General features: G+C 45.5%; 1 long non-coding RNA gene across 1 annotated transcript in view; it reads right to left on the bottom strand.

Moving 5' to 3' along the window:
- The window catches only part of LOC141089607 (uncharacterized), a 112,188-nt gene that overhangs the window by 51,235 nt on the left and 39,391 nt on the right, over positions 1–21,562 (bottom strand). Inside the window, exon 2 of the long non-coding RNA XR_012232340.1 lies at positions 5,600–5,650. This is a non-coding gene — a long non-coding RNA (uncharacterized lncRNA). The remainder of the gene's footprint in view (positions 1–5,599; positions 5,651–21,562) is intronic.

A 21,562-nucleotide genomic window follows, 5' to 3' on the forward strand; every position in this document is an offset into this window, starting at 1 on the left:
CCAAAAGAAATTCATGAAACTCTGGTTTTTGATCATTCTGCGTCCCAAAAATCAGAATAAAAAGCGATCAAAAAATGTCACGTGATCGAAAATGATACCAATAAAAACGTCAACTCGTCCCGCAAAAAAAAAAACCTCACATGACTCAGTGGGACAAAATATGAAAACATTATAGCTCTCAAAATGTGGTAATGCTTAAACTATTTGTAATGGTCAACGTGTGACTGGACACACCGCCTCCAGCAGGAGGAATTTATGTGACACACGTGACCCTGGATACACCGCCTCCAGTAGGGCGAATTTAAATAATAAGACTGAAACACACATAAAGGAAAGGCACAAACAGGGAAACACCACTTAGCTTTGCTCTGTTCCTCTTGCTCCCAGCAACAGAGTCCACCACCAGAATGCAGCTTTCCTCCTGAACAGCTGCCACCAAGCTCTGTCAGAGCTGCAAGGAAATTTCCTCTGACTCCTTCCACACCAGGGCTCTGACCGTGCTGCAAGGAACACTCTCTAGCTCCTTTCTCCACCAAGGATGGTTGAAATGAACACTATCACCAACACCACTGAGAGCACATGACACACCTTTATAGTTAAGCCAGAGGAATCACACCTGTTAATGATTCCCATGTAATAACGCTAACCACCACCGGGGGCAAGCTAGAACAAAAGACACCACTGTGTAATAATCCTAATGGCCACCGGGGACAAAACCAAACTTAAGCACACAGCTTAAGAAAAAAATGGTTACATGTGCTTTTAACTGTCATCATCCAACCTGGATCATGACAGTACCCTCCCTCAATGAGGGGCCTCTAGACCCTCAAGACCGCTCCTCATCTGGGAACCACCTAAAGCGGGGACACCCATATCCAGAGTTCACACCTGCAAGTACCTGCACTTCAGGTTTATGACAAACGAGCACCGCTGGTATTGGCAATGTATGTTCTTGAGGCATCACACATCTCCGAAGCGCCGACCTGGGGAACGAGTTGTGTATGTGCATGTTTGGGAGTAACTCGAGCTGGTAAGACTCCGGGCCCTGGATAGCCGACACCAGATACGGCCCGATCAGCTGAGAATTCCAGACCCCTGCAACACACTTCCACTGGATGTTTTTGGTGGCCACCCATACATGCTCGTTCACACACAGGTCTGGACCTGAACGTTTATTGCCACACATTCGTTTGTCAAAATAGGGTGAACTCTTTCTGGAACTGACAACAGAGGTGTCCCCCTGTGTCACCACACTCACACCCCCGCAATTCACCAAGGGAAACACCACCCTCCAACCCCTCCTACTACGAGGTCTGCGCCTCTCAGGGTTGGCTAATGGCGAGGGTTGAGACTTGCCCCTACTCTCCTGCAGCATCTCCACTGCTCTCACTGGAGAGGAAGGGAATGATTGTAGAGAGACAGCAGGGACAGTAGCCCCTAGGCAGCAGCCCTCACACGACTGCTCACAGCTGACTACTTCCCTAGTTCTCCAATCTAAAACCGGGTTGTGTTTTTCAGACAAAGGGGGGCCCACAACGATAGGTGCTGGATTTCCCTCCAAGACGTAGCATGACTGGGATTCATCATGATGTTCACTATACAGCACAATGTCTTCTACGACTTGTTTTAACCCCCCCTGGCTCAGTGGGACAGAGTCAATGGCCTGGACGCTTATGGGTCTGTCCGGCGTTTCACACCTCAGACCATAAGTCTGGACAAACTGAGCATCCACCAGACTGACTTTACCTCCACTGTTCACAATCACTGGTACGCCCTCAGGTACCTTGCCAACCATCACCTCTGCTGACATAGTACCTTCTGAGGGTGAGGAGGAAATATACACTCCCAGGTCGTCTTCCTCCACACGACCAGGGGGGCACGGCTTCTCTGGCAGTTCAGAATTTTCAGCGTCAGTGCCAAGGACTAAATCATTAGTCTGCTCACTACAGGGATGTACCCCTTCACCTTGGGGAACACCAGGCAGCACCATGGGGACACCAACTCCACCCACCTGCCTGGGTATGTCCACCTGTATAAGCAAGTCCTGCTCGCCAGCAGCGACTCCACGGCACATCCTCACCAAAGCCGTATCTGGACCCTCTAGTTCAGGCAGAGGATAGGCCTCAGACCCATAATTCCGCTGCAGGTGCTGCTGAACTGCATCATACAGCTCCTCACTAATCTCAGTGAGGGCCAGCAACAACTGCTCATTGGTCTGAACTTGGCCCATGGCTCACCAGAGAGAAAAAAAATGTTATGGTTGGTGATAATGTAATGGTCAACATGTGACTGGACACACCGCCTCCAGCAGGGGGAATTTATATGACACACGTGACCCTGAATACACCGCCTCCAGTAGGGCGAATTTAAATAATAAGACGTGCAGCCGGATACACCGCCTCCAGCAGGCGAATTTCAGAAATACACTAGAAACTGGATACACTGCCTCCAGCAGGGTGAATTTAAATAATAAGAGGAAACACCAGGAAAACAATTACAATGGAGGGCCCTGTGATAGAGAACGGGGTCGTGGAAACCTCCTGCACTCCCCTGAGTCAGTGTCTCTACACTCCTACCGATCCCTAGGCCGGTTCCGCACCAGGCGCCGATCAGGATACCTTTAAACCCTAGCTCACCCTGCACCTACCCCTTTCTAGTGAAATGGCCAGTGCAGAGACTAATCCCATCACTGCACTGAAACACACATAAAGGAAAAGCACAAACAGGGAATCACCACTTAGCTTTGCTCTGTTGCTCTTGCTCCTAGCAACAGAGTCCACGACCAGAATGCAGCTTTCCTCCTGAACAGCTGCCACCTAGCTCTGTCAGAGCTGCAAGGAAATCCCCTCTAACTCCTTCCACACCAGGGCTCTGACTGTGCTGCAAGGAACTCTCTCTAGCTCCTTTCTCCACCAAGGATGGTTGAAATGAACACTATCACCAACACCAGTGAGAGCACATGACACACCTTTATAGTTAAGCCAGAGGAATCACACCTGTTAGTGATTCCCGTGTAATAATGCTAACCACCACCAGGGGCAAGCTAGAACAAAAGACACCACTGTGTAATAATCCTAATGGCCACCGGGGGCAAAACCAAACTTAAGCACACAGCTTAAGAAAAAAAAAAGGTTACATGTGCTTTAACTGTCATCATCCAACCTGGATCATGACACTATTTTTACAATAAAAAACGTCTTTTAGCGTGCGACAGCTGCTAAAAATAAAAACCCGCCATAAATAGTAAATCAAACCCCCATTATCACCCCCTTAGTTCCCTTAGTTAAGGAAAAATAATAAAATAAAAAAATGTATTTATTTCCATTTTCCCATTAGGGCTAGAGTTAGGGCTAGGGTTAGGGCTAGGGCTAGGGTTAGGGCTAGGGGTGTGTTGGGGTTAGGGTTGGAGTTGGGGGGTTTCCACTGTTTTGGCACATCAGGGGCTTTCCAAACACGACATGGCGTCCGATCTCAATTCCAGCCAAAAAAGTCAAATGGCGCTGCTTCCCTTCCGAGCTCTGCCATGCGCCCAAATAGTGGTTTACCCCCATATATAGGGTATCAGCGTACTCATGACGAATTGCACAATAACTTTTGGGGTCCTCTTACACTTGGGAAAATAACAATTGGGGTGAAAAGATCATTTTTGTGGAAAAAAATATGATTTTTTAATTGTACGGCTGTACGTTATAAACTTCTGTGAAGCACTTGGGGGTTCAAAGTGCTCACCACATATCTAGATAAGTTCCTTGGGGGGTCTAGTTTCCACAATGGGGTCACTTGTGGGGGGTTTCCACTCTTTAGGCACATCAGGAGCTCTCCAAACTTGACATGGCATCCGATCTAAATTCCAGCCAATTTTGCAATGAAAAAGTCAAATGGCGCTCCTTCCCTTCAGAGCTCTGCCATGCGCCCAAGCAGTGGTTCCCCCCAACATATCAGGTATCAGTGTACTCAGGACAAATTGCACAATAACTTTTCCAGTCGACTTTCTCCTGTTACCATTGGTAAAATAAAAAAATGAACCTGAAGTAATTTTTTTGTGAAAAAAAGTTAAATGTTCATTTTTTTTTTAAAACATTCCAAAAATTCCTGTGAAGCACCTGAAGGGTTAATAAACTTCTTGAATCTGGTTTTGAGCACCTTGAGGGGTGCAGTTTTTAGAATGGTGTCACTTTTGGGTATTTTCTATCATATAGACCCTCAAAATGACTTCAAATGTGATGTGGTCCGTAAAAAATAAAAAGGTGTTGTAAAAATGAGAAATCGCTGGTCAACTTTTAACCCTTATAACTCTCTAACAAAAAAAATTTTGGTTCCCAAATTGTGGTGATGTAAAGAAAACATGTGGGAAATGTTACCTATTAAGTTTTTTGAGTGCCATATCTATGTGGTTTAAGAGCATAAAAATTCAAAGTTGGAAAATTGCAAAATTTTCAAAATTTTTACCAAATTTCCATTTTTTTCACAAATAAATGCAAGTTATATGAATGAAATTTTACCATTATCATGAAGTCCAATACGTCATGAGAAAACAATGTCAGAATCGCCTAGATCCGTTGAGGCGTTCCTGAGTTATTACCTCATAAAGGGACAGTGGTCAGAATTGTAAAAATTGGCCCGGGAGTTAAAGTGCAAACCACCCTTGGTGGTAAAGGGGTTAAGTTACATGTCTAGCTTGATTTGTTCCAAAGTTGATTTGCTTGTTCTTCTTGCCATACACGGTCTTGATAACATCCTTCTCCAGGACCACATTTCAAAGGTGTTGATTGTTCTTCTGTCTTGCTTCAATATCATCCAGGTTTTATATGCGTATGTTATCACAGAAAAGATCAAACTGTGTACTAGTTGTGTATTCGTCACCAGTGAAATGTTCCTCAATTTGAAGACCTAATTTAGCGACTTTATTGCTATTTACCCATAGCTTTTCTCCTATTTACTTTGGTGTCATTGCTGCATCTTGAGTTATCATCAATATGAGTAGGATGAAGTCTTTTTCAGCTTCCAGTTCTTCTGCATCCATCTCAAATGTGTCCTGATCATACCTGGCAGTAGACAATATCATTGTCTTCTTTGTGTGTTAAATATCAATTCCATATTCAAGCTTTCCATCTTGACATTCAAGCTTTCTATCTTGACACTCCATAATAAACATACATTTTTGTGAATTTTGGGAATATCAAACAATGTGTGCATTGTAGTCCAGATAGATATTGATCAATTTTATGACTCAAAATGCTGAGCACATAAAAGATATATTAAACCTGGCATAGATTTTCCATTTTTGGGATAATGTTATTTTGATAATTCATAGACACACAAAAGGAGCATTTACAATAAGCACAACATTTATGATATTTTTTATATACCATGCCATGTCTTTGCAACACCACTGATAAATTTGTCAATAATAATGCTACAAAGCAGTGAAAGCTACCTAGAACCCTAGATCCTGGGCTTTTACTCCACTCTATGAGCCTTATCTTATGATTCATACAGTAAATTCTAGTGAAGGCCAATAGGTGGTGCTATCAGGCTAGGTATAATAACATTTACTTATAAAACCCAGAGAAAACATCTAGAAAGCTTGCCATACTACCTTGAATTATTTTTGGAACCTCTTGTTTAGTCGCTGCAGCTTTCAGGTGTTCTGTAAAAAAGAAAAATGGCTAAGCATGACATTCTATACCTTTTGCACCAATTTTACAAGCAAACATTTATTTTAAGCTGATCTTTATCTCTCGTATGCTAAGAATATATGCTACTGGAAGAAATGAACAAGATTACCTCTGTGATGTATACTAGTGGAAATAATTTACTAGAAAAACAGTAAATGGAGGAAATAAAATAAGATACACTGCTGGAACTATAAACCTGTGTGTATATATATATATATATATATATATATACTGTATATAGTCATGGCCAAAAGTGTTGAAATTACACATTTTTGTTCTACACATTTATTCCCTATGTGTGTATTGGAACAACACAAAAAAGAGAAAGAAAAGGCAAATTGGATTTAATTTTGCACTGGCACCCTCAACTTAATATTTGGTTTCTCACCCTTTTGAATAAATAACTGCAATCAATCACGCTTCCTACAGCTTCTTACACCTCTCAACTGCTGGTTTGGAGCAATTTACTTTCACAAACTGCTCCAGGTCTATCATATCTGAATGGTGCCTTCTCCCAACATCAATTTTAAGATCTCTTCATAGGTGTTTAATTGGATTTAGATCCAGACTCATTGCTGGCCACTTCAGAACTTTCCAGCGCTTGATTTTCAACCATTTCTGGGTGCTTCTTAAAGAATGTCCTGCTGGAAGACCTATAACCTAGGATACAAACCCAACTTTCTGAAACTGGGCACTACAAGACACCAAGTGACAGAGGCATTAAACAAATCTAAAACATCTTTGAACCTTCACCACATTTGACTGTATGTACTGTGTTCTTTTTTGTAGGCCTAATTCCGTTTTTGGTTACCAGTAGAATGATGTGCTTTACCAAAAAGCTCTATATTGTCTAATTTGCCTTTTCTCTCTATTTTGTTGCATTGTTCCAATACAAACAAAGGAAATAAACATGTGTATAACAAAACATATGTAATTGCAATACATTTCTGAGAGAAATACTTCATTTTATGGAACAACACTTTCGGCCATGACTGCATGTGTATATACAGTATTTATACAGCTAACTACGGTATTATGCTCAGGTGTCTTGTTTGTTTGTTCATCATAACTACTTACCTAGAATAGTTTTTTATGGATTCTTATGTGTCATTTTGATAAATAAAGAGCTTTTTTGATATATCCTAATGGTTGGTAATTGTCTAGTTCATTGAGCTAGCTATCTAGTATTTGGATTAACTATTTTGGGCATTTAGCTCAATTGTTCGCTGTAGGTTTGCATTATTTAGGAGTTGCCCCACCTGATTTCATAGGATTTTCTGGGAATTGGTGAACATTTTGGTATGATATCCCTTGTTAAATAAATATATATATATATATTTTGACTTACCGTACATACTCGCTTATAAGTCGACCCGTGTATAAGCCGACCCCCCTAATTTTGCTACAAAAAAACTGGGAAAACTTATTGACTCCCATATAAGCCTAGGGTGGAAAATGCAGCAGCTACTGGTAAATTTCAAAAATAAAAATAGATACCAATAAAAGTAAAATTAATTGAGACATCAGTAGGTTAAATGTTTTTGAATATCCATATTGAATCAGGAGCCCCATATAATGCTCCATACAATTCATGATGGCCCCAAAAGATGCTCCATACAAAATACACCCCATATAATGCTCCATAAAGGTAAATAATGGCCCCATAAGATGCTCCATAGAATAATATGCCCCATATGCTGCTCCACAAAGGTTATGGCTCCATAAGATGCTCCATAGAATATGCAGCCCCATAAGATGCTCCACAGAATAGGCCCCCATAAGATGCTCCATAGAATATGCCCCCATAAGATGCTCCATAGAATAGACCCCATAAGATGCTCTATATAAAATGCTCCCATAAGATGCTCCACAGAATATGCCACCATAAGATGCTCCACTGAATATGCCCCCATAAGATGCTCCACAGAATATGCCCCCATAAGATGCTCCACAGAATAGGCCCCCATAAGATGCTCCATAGAATATGCCCCCATAAGATGCTCCATAGAATAGACCCCATAAGATGCTCTATAGAAAATGCTCCCATAAGATGCTCCACAGAATATGCCACCATAAGATGCTCCACTGAATATGCTCCCATAAGATGCTCCACAGAATATGCCCCCATAAGATGCTCCATAGAATAGACCCCATAAGATGCTCTATAGAATATGCTCCCATAAGATGCTCCACAGAATATGCCACCATAAGATACTCCACAGAATATGCCCCCATAAAATGCTCCACAGAATATGCCCCCATAAGATGCTCCACAGATTATGCCTCCATAAGATGCTCCATAGAATAAGCCCCATAAGATGCCCCACAGAATATGCTCCCATAAAATGCCCCATAAGAAGCTCCATAGATTATGCCCCCATAAGATGCTCCATAGAATAATCCCCATATGCCGCTGCTACTGCAAATAAAAAAAATGACATACTCACCTCTCCATCATGGGGGCCAGGTGCCAGTGTCGCTGGTGGCTCAGGACCCCGGCACTGGCAATATACACCTGGCCCCGTTCCCTTGCTGCTCGCTGCTGCCTGCCACGTCATCTCTCTGTGATGTTCAGGCAGCAGAGGGTGTGGCGCGCACTAACAACGTCACCGTGCCCTCTGACCTGAACATCACTGACAGAGGACGCAGCACTTTTGAAGGTGCACCAGTGTGCGCCAAACGCACCATGTTGCATTTTGGCGTGCTCGGCACACCTTCAAACGTGCGCAACGCATGCCAAAATCCTACTAGCGCATGTCCAGCGCACGGTCTGCGCACCCTATGCTAAAGATAGGGTGTGCAGATCGCATGTAGCCATGTGCGATAGTAGGAAGAGATGACCGGATGGTGCGGGCATGGAGCGGGGCTTAGCAGTGCCGTGCGCTGCATGTAAAATGCGCTAATGTGAAACTAGCCTTAGCGAGTGCAGACCAATTTTTTACATCAGCGCCCTTCTGGGTAAGATCTGTGAGTGGTTTAACCACTTGTGAGAAACCTTTAATGAATCGCCAATAATAGTTCGCAAATCCTAAGAAGCGCTGGAGCCCCTTGAGATCTCGAGGCTGAACCCAGTCAGCGATTGCCAGCACCTTCTTAGGATCCATACGAAACCCCTCACAGGACACAATCAACCTCAAAAAAGACAGTTCCTGTACAAAAAATGAACATTTTTCCAATTTAGCAAACAATTGGTTCTCCCTGAGTCTCTGGAGAACTGTCTGTAGATGTTGCAAGTAAGATTGGCTGTCTGGGGAATACACCAAAATGTCATCCAAATAAATAATAACAAAACGGCCTATCAGGTCAGAAAACACAACATTGATGAAATTCTGGAAAATATCGGGTGCATTAGTTAACCCAAACGTCATTACCAGGTTTTCAAAGAGTCCTTCTGATGTTAGGAACGCAGTTTTCCACTCGTCCCCTTCCCGGATCCTTATCAGATTGTAGGCGCCCGGAGATTTAACTTGGAGAACCATTGGGCCCCAGCTAACTGGTTACATAAGTCTGGGATGAGGGGAAGTGGGTAAGTGTTCCTAACCGTTATCTTGATCAGTTCCCGAAAGTCGAGGCACGGCCACAAACCACCATCTTTCTTCTTCACAAAGAAGAATCCTGCTGCCACAGGTGACACAGAAGGCCGGATATGCCCTTTGCGGAGACTCTCAGCTATGTACTCCTTCATGGCTTGGCGCTCAGGCCCAGACAAATTGAACAATCGAGCCTTAGGTAACTTGGCTCCGGGTACTAAATCAATGGCACAATCGTAGGGTCTATGTGGTGGCAGCACCTCAGATTCACTTTCGGAAAAAACGTTTTCGAAATCCTTCAGGTACTCCGGAATACCTTCCAGACCGACAGACGACACAGATACGGATTTAACAGTGTTAACAAGATGTCCCAGGTTACCACATTAATCTTTACATCCACATTGAGTGATCTCCCCTGTCACCCAATCAATGGTAGGATTATGGCGTTGAAGCCAAGGCATCACCAGTACCAGTCCAGCAGGCAAATTATCTAGCACAAGACAACTTAGTTTTTCCACATAAGTGGAACCCACTTTTAGAGAAAAAAGTTCAGACCTGCAACAGAAACCATCCTGGGTAAGAGGGGACGAGTCAATTGCCACAAGTTTAACAGGATCCTGAAGCCTGACTGTCCCTATCTTATTAAGAGTCATAATTTTGGTATCAATCAGGTTCACAGCAGAACCACAGTCAACGAAAGCAGTAGTTTGAACCGGACCATTACCAAGTTCCAGTTCCACCTGCAGCACCATTTTTGCATGTGAGGAAAATTGTACCTGAAGGTCTGGGTAGCCTCCTCGACTACTACCCAGACCTAGTCGTTTCCCGCCATCTTGGAGGATGACGGACAGGAGAGGCAGTCCTTCTTCCAGTGTCAAGATTCCCCACAATAGAAGCACAACTGCTTCTCCCGGCGGCATCTTCTTTCCTTTTCCTTACCGGTGACAGCGCTCACCTCCATAGCCACAGGAAGAGTCCAGGTCTCATCTCCACTGAAGAATAATGGTGTTTCCAGTTGCATAATGCCTCTAGCCCGCAGTCTGCGATCCATGTGAACCGCTTGGGTCATGGCATCCGCCAGGGAGTCAGGTGGAGGATGGACTGCCAGGGCATCCTTCAGACGTTCACACAGGCCTCTACGGAACAGCCCCTGAAGGGCGGCATCACTCCAAGAAGTCTCGGCTGCCCAACGTCTGAATTCAGTACAGAATCACTCGGCCGAGTGCTCCCCCTGACAGAGTGCGTTTGGCTGAGGACAAGGTGATGAGTGTCTATCAGGCTCATCATAAATAAGCCCTAAGGCTTCAAAAAACGCATCCACAGACATTCTCTCAGGGGCAGAAGAGGAAAGCGAAAATGCCCAGGCTTGTGGGGACCACCTAAGCAGGGACATAACCACCCCCATCCTCTGTTTCTCATCCCCAGAGGAGCGGGGTCTCAAAGAGAAAAAGAGCTTACAGCCCTCCTTAAATGCTCTGAATTCATCTTTGTTACCAGAAAACGTATCTGGCAATTTGACGGGGGATTCAGGTGGGACTAAAATGACATCTCTATTCCCCACCTGCTGAAAGCCTGCGGAAAGCACCACCTGAACCAAGTCCGCAACTTGCCGCTGGGACTAGACCAGAGCTTGGTGTTCCAAATTTAGCTTCTGCAGCGACTGAGTCAAGCATCTCACCAGCTCAGATAAGGCATGCATTGGGTATATGCTGCAGAAGTAAGGAGAGAAAAGAAAAGTTCACGGTCAGTTATAATGTCAGGAACACTGCACTGCACTTGCTCACTGAGCCAGTGCGCGTGTCCTGATTAAAGCGAACTGTGCTCAAAGATACCTGTGGAACGGGCAGCAGCCGAGTAGGTGCGTACTTCAGAACAGCAGGACCTGAAGTATGTGACTGCTGGGGGCGTGGCCTAAACTCCAGAGAGCTGGGAGCTGCAAGAGAACTCCTAGCAGGGTAACTGCGAGACAAAGTTACCAAGGGGCATAGACAGGGAGGATAGTCAGGACGTAGCCAATGAGTCATACACAGAGATAGCTGCAAGGTACAAGAGGGGCGAGCAGAGAGTAGTCAGATCACAGGCAATGAGTCATACACAGGGAGGGTAGCGAAGTACAGAATCAGCAGGCAAACTCACAACGGGGAAAAGAACCGGGTCAGAACCATATAAACAAGCTATAACAACAAACAGGCACACAGCGGTCACCACACTCGGCCAAAGGCAAAAGTATAACTGACAGGGATTGGAGCTTCCTAGGGGTTTAAGAAGCTCTCCCAGAACCAAAAAGAGGCCAAAATCATTAACCCCAGGTGTGCAGGTCAAAACCTGCACTGAGCTCCAGACATTAACCCCTGACGTGCAGCTCAAAAACTTGCACTGGGATCATGACAGGAGCGCTATAATGGTTAGTGAGGGCTAGCAACTAACAAGTATAATGTGAACAAGGGTTACCTATAACCGACTAACTGAAAAAAACCCTATTAAAATATAACTTTTATTAAGTACAAAAATAATATAAAATTGCACAGATGTCCCCTATTATAAAGCCTAGTAAAAAACGGGCTATTGCATTGCTGGAAAGAGATAAGGTATAGCAGTCAAACCAAATCTAACCAGCTGAATCTGCCAATCCAATCATGTGGTCAGAAAAACCTGAATCATAGCAGTTAAAAACTGCACAATACTATTATAGCCAAAAAACCTCAAAAAATGGAAAAAAGGGGAAATGAACATAAAGAAGATGTATAAAAATTGATAATACGTGCTACCATCTGATAACAATTTCACTTAGCCGATGTGAAGAAAAGAGTGACCTGGCCCTATACAAAATGACTATCTGAACACCTACCTAGGTGCGGAGGTTAGCACCCTAAGAAATACGAGAATGGCGCCCCCGCTCGTGCGATGGCTATCCCTAATCTCCTATATCATCCTATAAGACGACAGATTAGAAACAGAGGGCCAGATGGCCTGTATCCATTTGCTTAGAATATCTTCATGAATGCAGTAAAGTAGATTTATACAATCATATATATGCATGTGAGGAAAGGTAGAAAGTCCAGACAGTCTGAATAGATGCATAACACTCACACACAGTAGAACCAGTCAAATATAAATTTGTAGCAAATTATGCCCTTTCCCAAAACCACTATGTTATGTATATGAAGTATATATAAAAATTATCACATAAAGTACCGAGATAAAAAACTGCCTATTAGACACAATGATGAATCAATGGTAGGTAAACAGGAATGGCTTATCTGATAACAAATTGTCAGAAATCATGAAAGCAAACAAAGACACCACTGAATGTACCAGATTTTCAAGTCTCAGTGTGAATTAGTAGGGGTGCTACAGACACTCCAGATATCAGATATATATCGTACCCCTCATCAATTGGATTAGTCTCCACTGCCAGACCGCTCTGACCAATATGCATCTCTCCTGATGAACCAGCAGTAGGGGGAAACTCGTTGAGAGTGTGCAGACTATATCTGAGGAATGATGTTATCATGGACCTTATGGATATCATTATGAAGGAGTATATATTCACAGATAAGTACTGTTTTGTTTGTTTTTTATCCCCATGAATGGGCTTATTGTTGTCAGTATCTGGTGATTTAAACTAGGAGTGCGATAAATATCTGATATCTGGAGTGGCTATAGCACCCCTACTAATAAAATCCGCCACCGCCGCCATTTTGGGTTCACTCTGCTGTGAATTCAGTTAGGGACAGGACGCTGCTGTTCAGACTCTGAGGGACAGTTAGAGATAGAGATTTTCTATACAGTGCTTTACCCAGGCTACTTTATCAACCGCTGAAGCTTTCTTTTGCCTTGCAGCGCTGTTCACAGCTGTCTGCAAGGTCTGTGTGTGTGAGTGCAGCTCACGCTGTAGTGTGTTCTGCAGCCACCTCTGGTTGTAGTCCGCTCAGTGTGTGTCACTGCCTAATACATAGTCTTTTTTTGTTTTATTGCTGCTCATTTTTCCTGATTTCTCCTATTAGTGTGCTTCCATCCGTATCTATCTACATTGGTTGCAAACACTATAAAGGGGGAAATAGCGGAGCCTTTCTGCAGCCTTTCAGTGCTAGTGCACAGTTCTCTGCACTGTTCACGGCTGTCTGTGAGGTCTCTGTGTGTGAGTGCAGCTCACGCTGTAGTGTGTTCTGCAGCCACCTCCGGTTGTAGTCCACTCAGCGTGCGTCACTGCCTCATACATTGTCCTTTTTTGCTGTAGTGCTGCCTATTTTTCCTGAATTTCTCCTATTAGTGTGTTTCCATCTGTATTCAGCTAGATTGGTTGCAAACACTATATAGGAGTAGATAGAGGAGCCTTTCTGCTGACTTGTGCCCTGCAGCCCCAGCCAGTTTAGTATTAGCCTATTTTTTGTAGCCTCATCTATTGCATTGTAGGTTACCTTCCTGCATTGTAATAGCTACAAAAAGTTTGTGGTACTATCACTTTTACATCTTTGGTCACATCCTTTTTTTTGTGAAAAAAACATGTAAAAAAAGTTCACCAAACACTCCACTTTACAGTTGTGTAGGCCACATTAGCTCATATTAAAGTTTAGTCCACACTTTTTTAAAATTAGTGTTCAGGAATAAGAACACTAAGCCCTTAGTACTTTTCTGCCTATCTTTATCAGTCTACCAAGATGAAGAAGGCAGGGAGTAAGGCCCGTGGCTGTGGGTATTGAGTTTCAGTAGGGAGAGGACGTGGGGATTCTGTGCCTGCTGCGGGCACCAGTGACTCAGCATCCCCCAGGTTTCCCAGGGAACAGTCCTTTATGCGCAGCTTTGTAGGAGCTCGCCATACCCCACTGCTGCGGGAGGAACAAATTGAAGCCGTTGTCGGATGGATGGCAGATAACGCACGACTTCAATTACTTCCACATCCTCTCAGGTCCAGAGCACTGAAGAGCAACCATCTGTCTCTTCACCACCTACCAAATTGCCCAGGCAGTCAGAGAGCCCTGGACAGGAGCCATCTCTACTTCTGTTCTCTGAACCTCTTGGCTTGGAAAGAGGGGGCCAGCCAAGCAGCATTCTAGAATGTGAAGAAAAGGGAGTATGGAGAGATGCGCAACAGCTCTGCCTCACTGAATCTGAAGAGGCGGGTGGGCCAGTGCCTATGGTCAGCACACTTCAGTACGCATCTGATGATGAGACTCAGGTGCCACTTTCTGGTGCGTACTGTGCTGGCGAGATTACCCAGAAGAAGCAGGTGTTTGAAGAGGGTAGTGTAGATGATGAGGTCCTTGACCCATCATGGCGTGAGGATCAAGAAGGTGGTTGGAGCAGCTCTGAGGAAGAGATTCTCCGAATGGCCAAAACAGGAGGGAGAGGGAGGGGGAAGACTTGGTTGCCTGTAGCCTCCACTTCGGCACCCATTAGGAGCATTCCTCTTCCAAAACCCAAAACGGGCGCTGCCAGGACTTGCAGTGCGTGGTCCTTTTTTGACACAGTTGCAGAAGACATTTGCTTTGTCAAATGCAAGCTGTGTAATCAGAAACTCAAAAGAGGGAAAAGTGTCATCAACCTCAATACCACAAATACGTGGAAACATGTGCGGACCAAGCACGTGGTGGAGTTACAAAGACACACTGAAGACCTAGGCCAACCTACAGCACCACCTACCACCGCTTCAGCTCATGTTGTAGCCTCTTCCTCTAGCTCACACACAGCTGGTTTGGCTTCCTCACAGGATCGCCATGGAAGAACCTCTGGCACTGTTGTACAGAGACCCAGTGTAATTCCACCCACAGCACCACATTTCCTGTCATCCTCACACTCCCAGGCCCCTCTACAGCCATTGGTAGCACAGGCATGGGAGAAAAGGCGGCCATACTCGGCAAACCATCCCCGAGAACAGGCTCTGAATGCTGGCATTGCAAAACTACTGCCCCTTGAAATTCTCTCATTCAGGCTGGTGGAGACTGACACCTTCTGTAACTTCATGGCATTGGCAGTCCCACAATACAACGTGCCCAGCCGCTTTTATTTCAGCAGGCAAGCCATCCCTGCCCTGCAAAAGCATGTGGAGGGAAAAATTAAACATGCGATACTAAACGCCGTCAGTAGCAAGGTCCACCTGACTACCGATGCGTGGACCAGTAACCATGGACAGGGACGATACCTTTCCCTCACTGCCCATTGGGTAAATGTCGTGGAGCTGGGTACAGATCTTGAGAGTGGCGCTGTACGTGTTCTGCCAACTCCAAGGATTGCAGGAATCCAGTCTGTACACATTGACTCCTCCTCATACTCCAGTTCCTCTGAATCAGTGCTGCAGGAGCCATCACGGTCTACCTCCACATGGACCCATGAACACTTACCAGATGCAACCGATATGAGCACAGCCGTGGCCAAACGTCAACAGGCTGTACTGAAATTAATTTCTTTGGGGAATCAAAGCCACACAGCGCAGGAGCTCTGGAATGTCATCAAGCAAGAGAGCAACGTGTGGTTTGTGCCAGCGAATCTCCAGCCAGGCTTGGTAGTGTGTGACAGTGGCCGAAATCTGGTGGCAGCTCTGGGCCTAGGCAACCTCACTCACATCCCATGTCTGGCACATGTGCTCAACTTGGTCATGCAGAGTTTTTTGAGGGACTATCCGGATCTTGATGCACAAGGTCCGCATAGAGTGCGCTCACTTGCGGTGTTCCAGCATGGCAAGATCACGCATTGCAGCTCTGCAGCGCCGATTCCGCCTTCTGGAACATTGCATCATATGTGACCTACCCACCAGGTGGAATTCAACGTTACATATGTTGGAACGGTTGTGTGAGCAGCAGGCAGCAGTAATGGAGTACCAGCTGCATCAGGCGCAAACAAGTCGCACTATGCGCCGGTCACACTTCAGCACCACTGAGTTTTGTGTGCCTGCCACAAATGTCTACACCATCACAGACGGCTCCAGTTAGCAGGAGGCAACGTTTCCGTCAGATGGTGACAGACTACATGTCTTGCCCTCTCAGTGTACTCCCAGACGGCTGTTCCCCCTTCAAGTTTTGGGTCTCTAAGCTGGATACATGGCCAGAGCTTAGCCAGTATGCATTGGAAGTGCTGGCTTGCCCTGCTGCTAGCGTATTATCGGCTTACTTTTCTGAAAATGAACAAGGCCTGGATCTCGCCGGAATTTGCCAGTCCTCTTCCAGATTAAATAAGTGGTTGGCAACAGTATCCAGGTCTCCTGTTGTGTTCATGTTTCTACCACCTGAACTGTAATCCCTGGGCTCCAACACCACCAGTTGCTGCTCAGAAGTGCCATCTGCACAGAAAAACACTAGCTCCTGTGTTAGTGGGGTTAAGTAACGCCAGCTTCTCCCCTGCTGTGTGTCCGGCAATATCTCCTGCTCCGTCAACATTCACACTACATCAGATATTAAACTTGCTCCAATTAGGCCTCAGCCTACACCCTGATTGACCCTGGGCTTCAACACCACCTGTTGCTGCTCAGAAGTGCCGTCTGCACAGAAAAACACTAGCTCCTGTGTTAGTGGGGTTCAATAATGTCAGCTGCTCCCCTGCTGTGTGTCCGGCAATATCTCCTGCCCTGTCAACATTCACACAACATCATATATTAAACTTGCTCCAATTAGGCCTCAGCCTACACCCTGATTGACCCTGGGCTCAAACACTGCCAGTTACCCGCTCAGAAGTGCCATCTGCACAAGGAAAAAATCTAGCTCCTGTGTTAGTGGGGTTCAGTAATGTCAGCTGCTCCCCTGCTGTGTGTCAGGCAATATTTCCTGCTCCGTCCACATTCACACAACATCAGATATTAAACTTGCTCCAATTAGGCCTCAGCCTACACCCTGATTGACCCTGGGCTCCAACACTGCCAGTTGCTGCTCAGAAGTGCCGTCTGCACAGAGAAAAACACTAGCTCCTGTGTTAGACGGCACTTCTGAGTAGCAACTGGTGATGTTGGAACCCAGGGTAAATACTAGAAACAGAGTGAAGCCAGAGGCCTAATTGGAGCAAGTTTAAAATCAGTAGTAGTCTACAACAGATATTAATCTTGATCCAATTAGGCCTCTGGCTCCACTATGTTTGTAGTATTAACCCTGGGCTCCAACAACGCCAGTTGCTGCTCAGAAGTGCCATCTGCACAGTCAACATATGCTCCAGTGTTATTGGGTTTCAGTAATGTCATCTGATCCCCATCTGTGTGTCCGGCAATTTCTCCTGCTCTGTCCACACTCTCACAACTACAGATTTTAAACTTGCTCCAATTAGGCCTCTGTCTCCACTCTGTTTGTAGTATTTACCCTGGGTTCCAGCACCGCCAGCTGGTTCCCGGCAGTGTCTTTGGCACGGGTACTCCCTCCTGCCCAGCCTGGTTCCAGCACGCCAGCTGTTTCCGGGTAGTGTCAACGGTGCTTTTCCTCCAATACGTTGTCGTCATGTCGTGTTGCGGTCGGGTTAGCTGACTCTATGGTGTCTGCAGTTTAGGTGCTTCCTATGTGGACTGCGGGATCTGGCAATAAAGGCTGGTTCCGTAATGCCAATAGGACAAGCACCCCCTGTAGGACTGTTGGATTTCGGTAACTGCAGCTGGCTCATGGCCTTGCAACTTTGTTTTCATGGGTACCTTCTGCTACCCATCCGGGGTCCAGTACCATCAGCTGGTTCTCGGCAGTGCCTTTGTCTTAGGTGCCTCCTTCTCGGTATCCGAGTTCCAGCAACGTCTGCTGGTCCTTGGTAGTGCTTTCTAGCACAGGTACCTCCTGCTTAGTAACTGGGTTCCAGTACCATCAGCCGGTCCTCAGTAGTGCCATTGGCTCTTGTTCCTTCTGCTGCCCCTCCAAGTTCCAGCACCGTCAGCTGGTCCTCGGTAGTTCCATTGGCTCTTGCAGCTTCTGCTACCCATACGGGTTCCAGTACCGTCAGCTGGTTCTCGGCATTGCCTTTGGCTTAGGTGCCTCCTTCTTGGTATCCGAGTTCCAGCAATGTCTGCTGGTCCTTGGTAGTGCTTTTTGGCACAGGTACATCCTGCTTAGTAACCAGGTATCTGTACCGTCAGCTGGTCCTCGGTAGTTCCATTGGCTCTTGTAGCTTCTGCTACCCATCCGGGTTCCAGCACCATCAGCTGGTTCTCAGCAGTGTCTTTGGCACGGGTATTTCCTCCTGCCCAGCCTGGTTCCAGCACGCCAGGTGTTTCATGGTAGTGTCAACGTCAGTTTGCCACCAATACGTTGTCCTGTCATGTTGCGGTTGGGTTAGCCGACTCTATGGTGTCTGCAGTTTAGGTGCTTCCTATGTGGGCTGCGGAATCTGGCAATAAAGGCTGGTTCCGTAGTGCCAATAGGACAAGCACCCCCTGTAGGACTGTGGGTTTCGGTAACTGCGGCCGGCTCGCGGCCTTGCAACTTTGTTTTTCATGGGTACCTTCTGCTACCCATCCGGCTTCCAGTACCGTCAGCTGGTTCTCGGCAGTGCCTTTGGCTTAGGTGCTTCCTTTTCGGTATCCGAGTTCCAGCAACGTCTGCTGGTCCTTGGTAGTGCTTTCTAGCACAGGTACCGGATGCTTAGTAACCGGGTTCCAGTACCATCAGCTGGTCCTCAGTAGTGCCATTGGCTCTTGTTCCTTCTGCTACCCATCCGGGTTCCTGTACCATCAGCTGGTTCTTGGCAGTTCCTCAGCCTTCTTGTACCTTCTGCTACATTTCCAAGTTCAAGTTTTTTTAAATGCTTTTTGGTAATCACTCTGGATCTCTCTGACAACGACCCTGAAGACGATGACCCTGAAGACCACCCCAAAGAAGACCAAAAAGAAGACCCTGAAGAAGATGACCAAGAAGACAAAGAACATGAAGACAACCACCATGATACAGAACAACAAGAGACAGAAGACCAAGAAGCAGAAGAACAAAAAGCAGAACAAAAAGCAGAAGAACATTAAGCAGAAGACTAAAAATCAGAGCAAAAGATATCTAAATTATAAGCAGAAGAAGACTAAGCAGTGTATGGGGGTGAGTCCGTTCCTCCTCGTGGTGCCCCTGGAAAATGCCTGCTGCTGCAGGCCAAACTGAACACAGACAAACCCTGTTGCAAATCTTTTGTGACAGGCAGAATGGAAGGTGTAATTTTCAAACTTTTATAGATAACAACTACAGGAATGCCTGTCACAAGTAAGAATATGATGAAGAAGAATAGGAAGAAGATGAAGAAGTAGAATATGAAGAAGAATAATAGTTGAATAAGAACAATATGAAGAATGTAAAAAAATGAATAATAGGAAGAAGGAGAAGAAGAAGAAGATGAATAAGGTGAAGAAGAAGTTGATGAAAAAGATGCTGCTCTTGCTGAGGATCATGAAGGAGAGAGTGTGGGAGAAGTAAAAAAGAAGGTGAAGAGTAGAGTTGAGCGACTTTTGCTTTTTTAGGGTCGCGTTTCGTTTCGTGAAACCCGACTTTTCCAAAAGTCGGGTCGAGCAAGATCGTCCGATTATAGGGAAAAGTCGGGGTCGTCCCGAAACACGAAACCCAATGTAAGTCAATGGGGAATAAAAGTCGGCAGTGAGAGGAGGACAGGAAACACACCTACAGTGCCCATTTGAATGCCAAAAGCATCAATTCTTCTTACTTAAGCTTGTCAACCTTAATTAACTTCATAATACAAGTTACGCACTGAAAAATGGGGGTTATTTGGCTAAATTTGTGGGGGGGGAGGGCTGGCTGCAGGTTTTCATGTGCCCTGGGCGAAAGAGCGCCCCTTTAACACATACCACAACTCATCATGCTCCGATACGGCAGAGAAATAGCGGTATAGTACAATGAAAAATACCTCACTTTTTACATCTCATGACGAGGCCCATCTATTTCTCCATACAAAATCATTGGTCCCATATAATGTTTGAAACAGTATATGATGAGCTCCACATAATGCTACAGTATATGTTGGTCCCCATGGATGAAGCTCCACTGTCTTATGGGCCCAAATAATGCTCCAAACATAATGGACCCCATTTCTACTGCTCTAGTGTATAATGGGCCCTGTAAATGCTGCTCCAGTGTCTGATGTCCACCTTTGGAATGTTCCAGTGTATGGTGGGCCCCATCTATCATTCTCCAGAGTATAGTGCTCCCCAAAAATTGCTGTCCCAACATAGAAAACAATCAAATAAGTCTCCTCGCTAGGGAATCCCTGTACTTGTCTGGACAGGTGCTGTAGCTTGCTTAACAGCTCGCCAGCCGTTCTCACGCCCAGTATGGATTGCACGTGATTGCACAAAGGTTAGAAAGGGTACCGTATCCCTGGATAACATGTATGGATAGCGTACACATTCAAAATATATGTCTATACAGCATGAGGCAGGCTCAGACGGTGTTAGGCCCAGTATGGATTGCACGTCATTGCACAAAGGTTAGAAGGGGTACCGTATCCCCGGATAACATGTATGGATAGCGTACACATTCAAAATATATGTCTATACAGCATGAGGCAGGCTCAGACGGTGTTAGGCCCAGTATGGATTGCACGTCATTGCACAAAGGTTAGAAGGGGTACCGTATCCCCGGATAACATGTATGGATAGCGTACACATTCAAAATATATGTCTATACAGCATGAGGCAGGCTCAGACGGTGTTAGGCCCAGTATGGATTGCACGTCATTGCACAAAGGTTAGAAGGGGTACCGTATCCCCGGATAACATGTATGGATAGCGTACACATTCAAAATATATGTCTATACAGCATGAGGCAGGCTCAGACGGTGTTAGGCCCAGTATGGATTGCACGTCATTGCACAAAGGTTAGAAGGGGTACCGTATCCCCGGATAACATGTATGGATAGCGTACACATTCAAAATATATGTCTATACAGCATGAGGCAGGCTCAGACGGTGTTAGGCCCAGTATGGATTGCACGTCATTGCACAAAGGTTAGAAGGGGTACCGTATCCCCGGATAACATGTATGGATAGCGTACACATTCAAAATATATGTCAATACAGCATGAGGCAGGCTCAGACGGTGTTAGGCCCAGTATGGATTGCACGTCATTGCACAAAGGTTAGAAGGGGTACCGTATCCCCGGATAACATGTATGGATAGCGTACACATTCAAAATATATGTCTATACAGCATGAGGCAGGCTCAGACGGTGTTAGGCCCAGTATGGATTGCACGTCATTGCACAAAGGTTAGAAGGGGTACTGTATCCCCGGATAACATGTATGGATAGCGTACACATTCAAAATATATGTCTATACAGCATGAGGCAGGCTCAGACGGTGTTAGGCCCAGTATGGATTGCACGTCATTGCACAAAGGTTAGAAGGGGTACCGTATCCCCGGATAACATGTATGGATAGCGTACACATTCAAAATATATGTCTAT

This window comes from Dendrobates tinctorius, unplaced genomic scaffold (assembly GCF_039654945.1).
Source record: "Dendrobates tinctorius isolate UK_male_01 unplaced genomic scaffold, ASM3965494v1 ptg000046l, whole genome shotgun sequence".
NCBI lineage: Eukaryota > Metazoa > Chordata > Amphibia > Anura > Dendrobatidae > Dendrobates > Dendrobates tinctorius.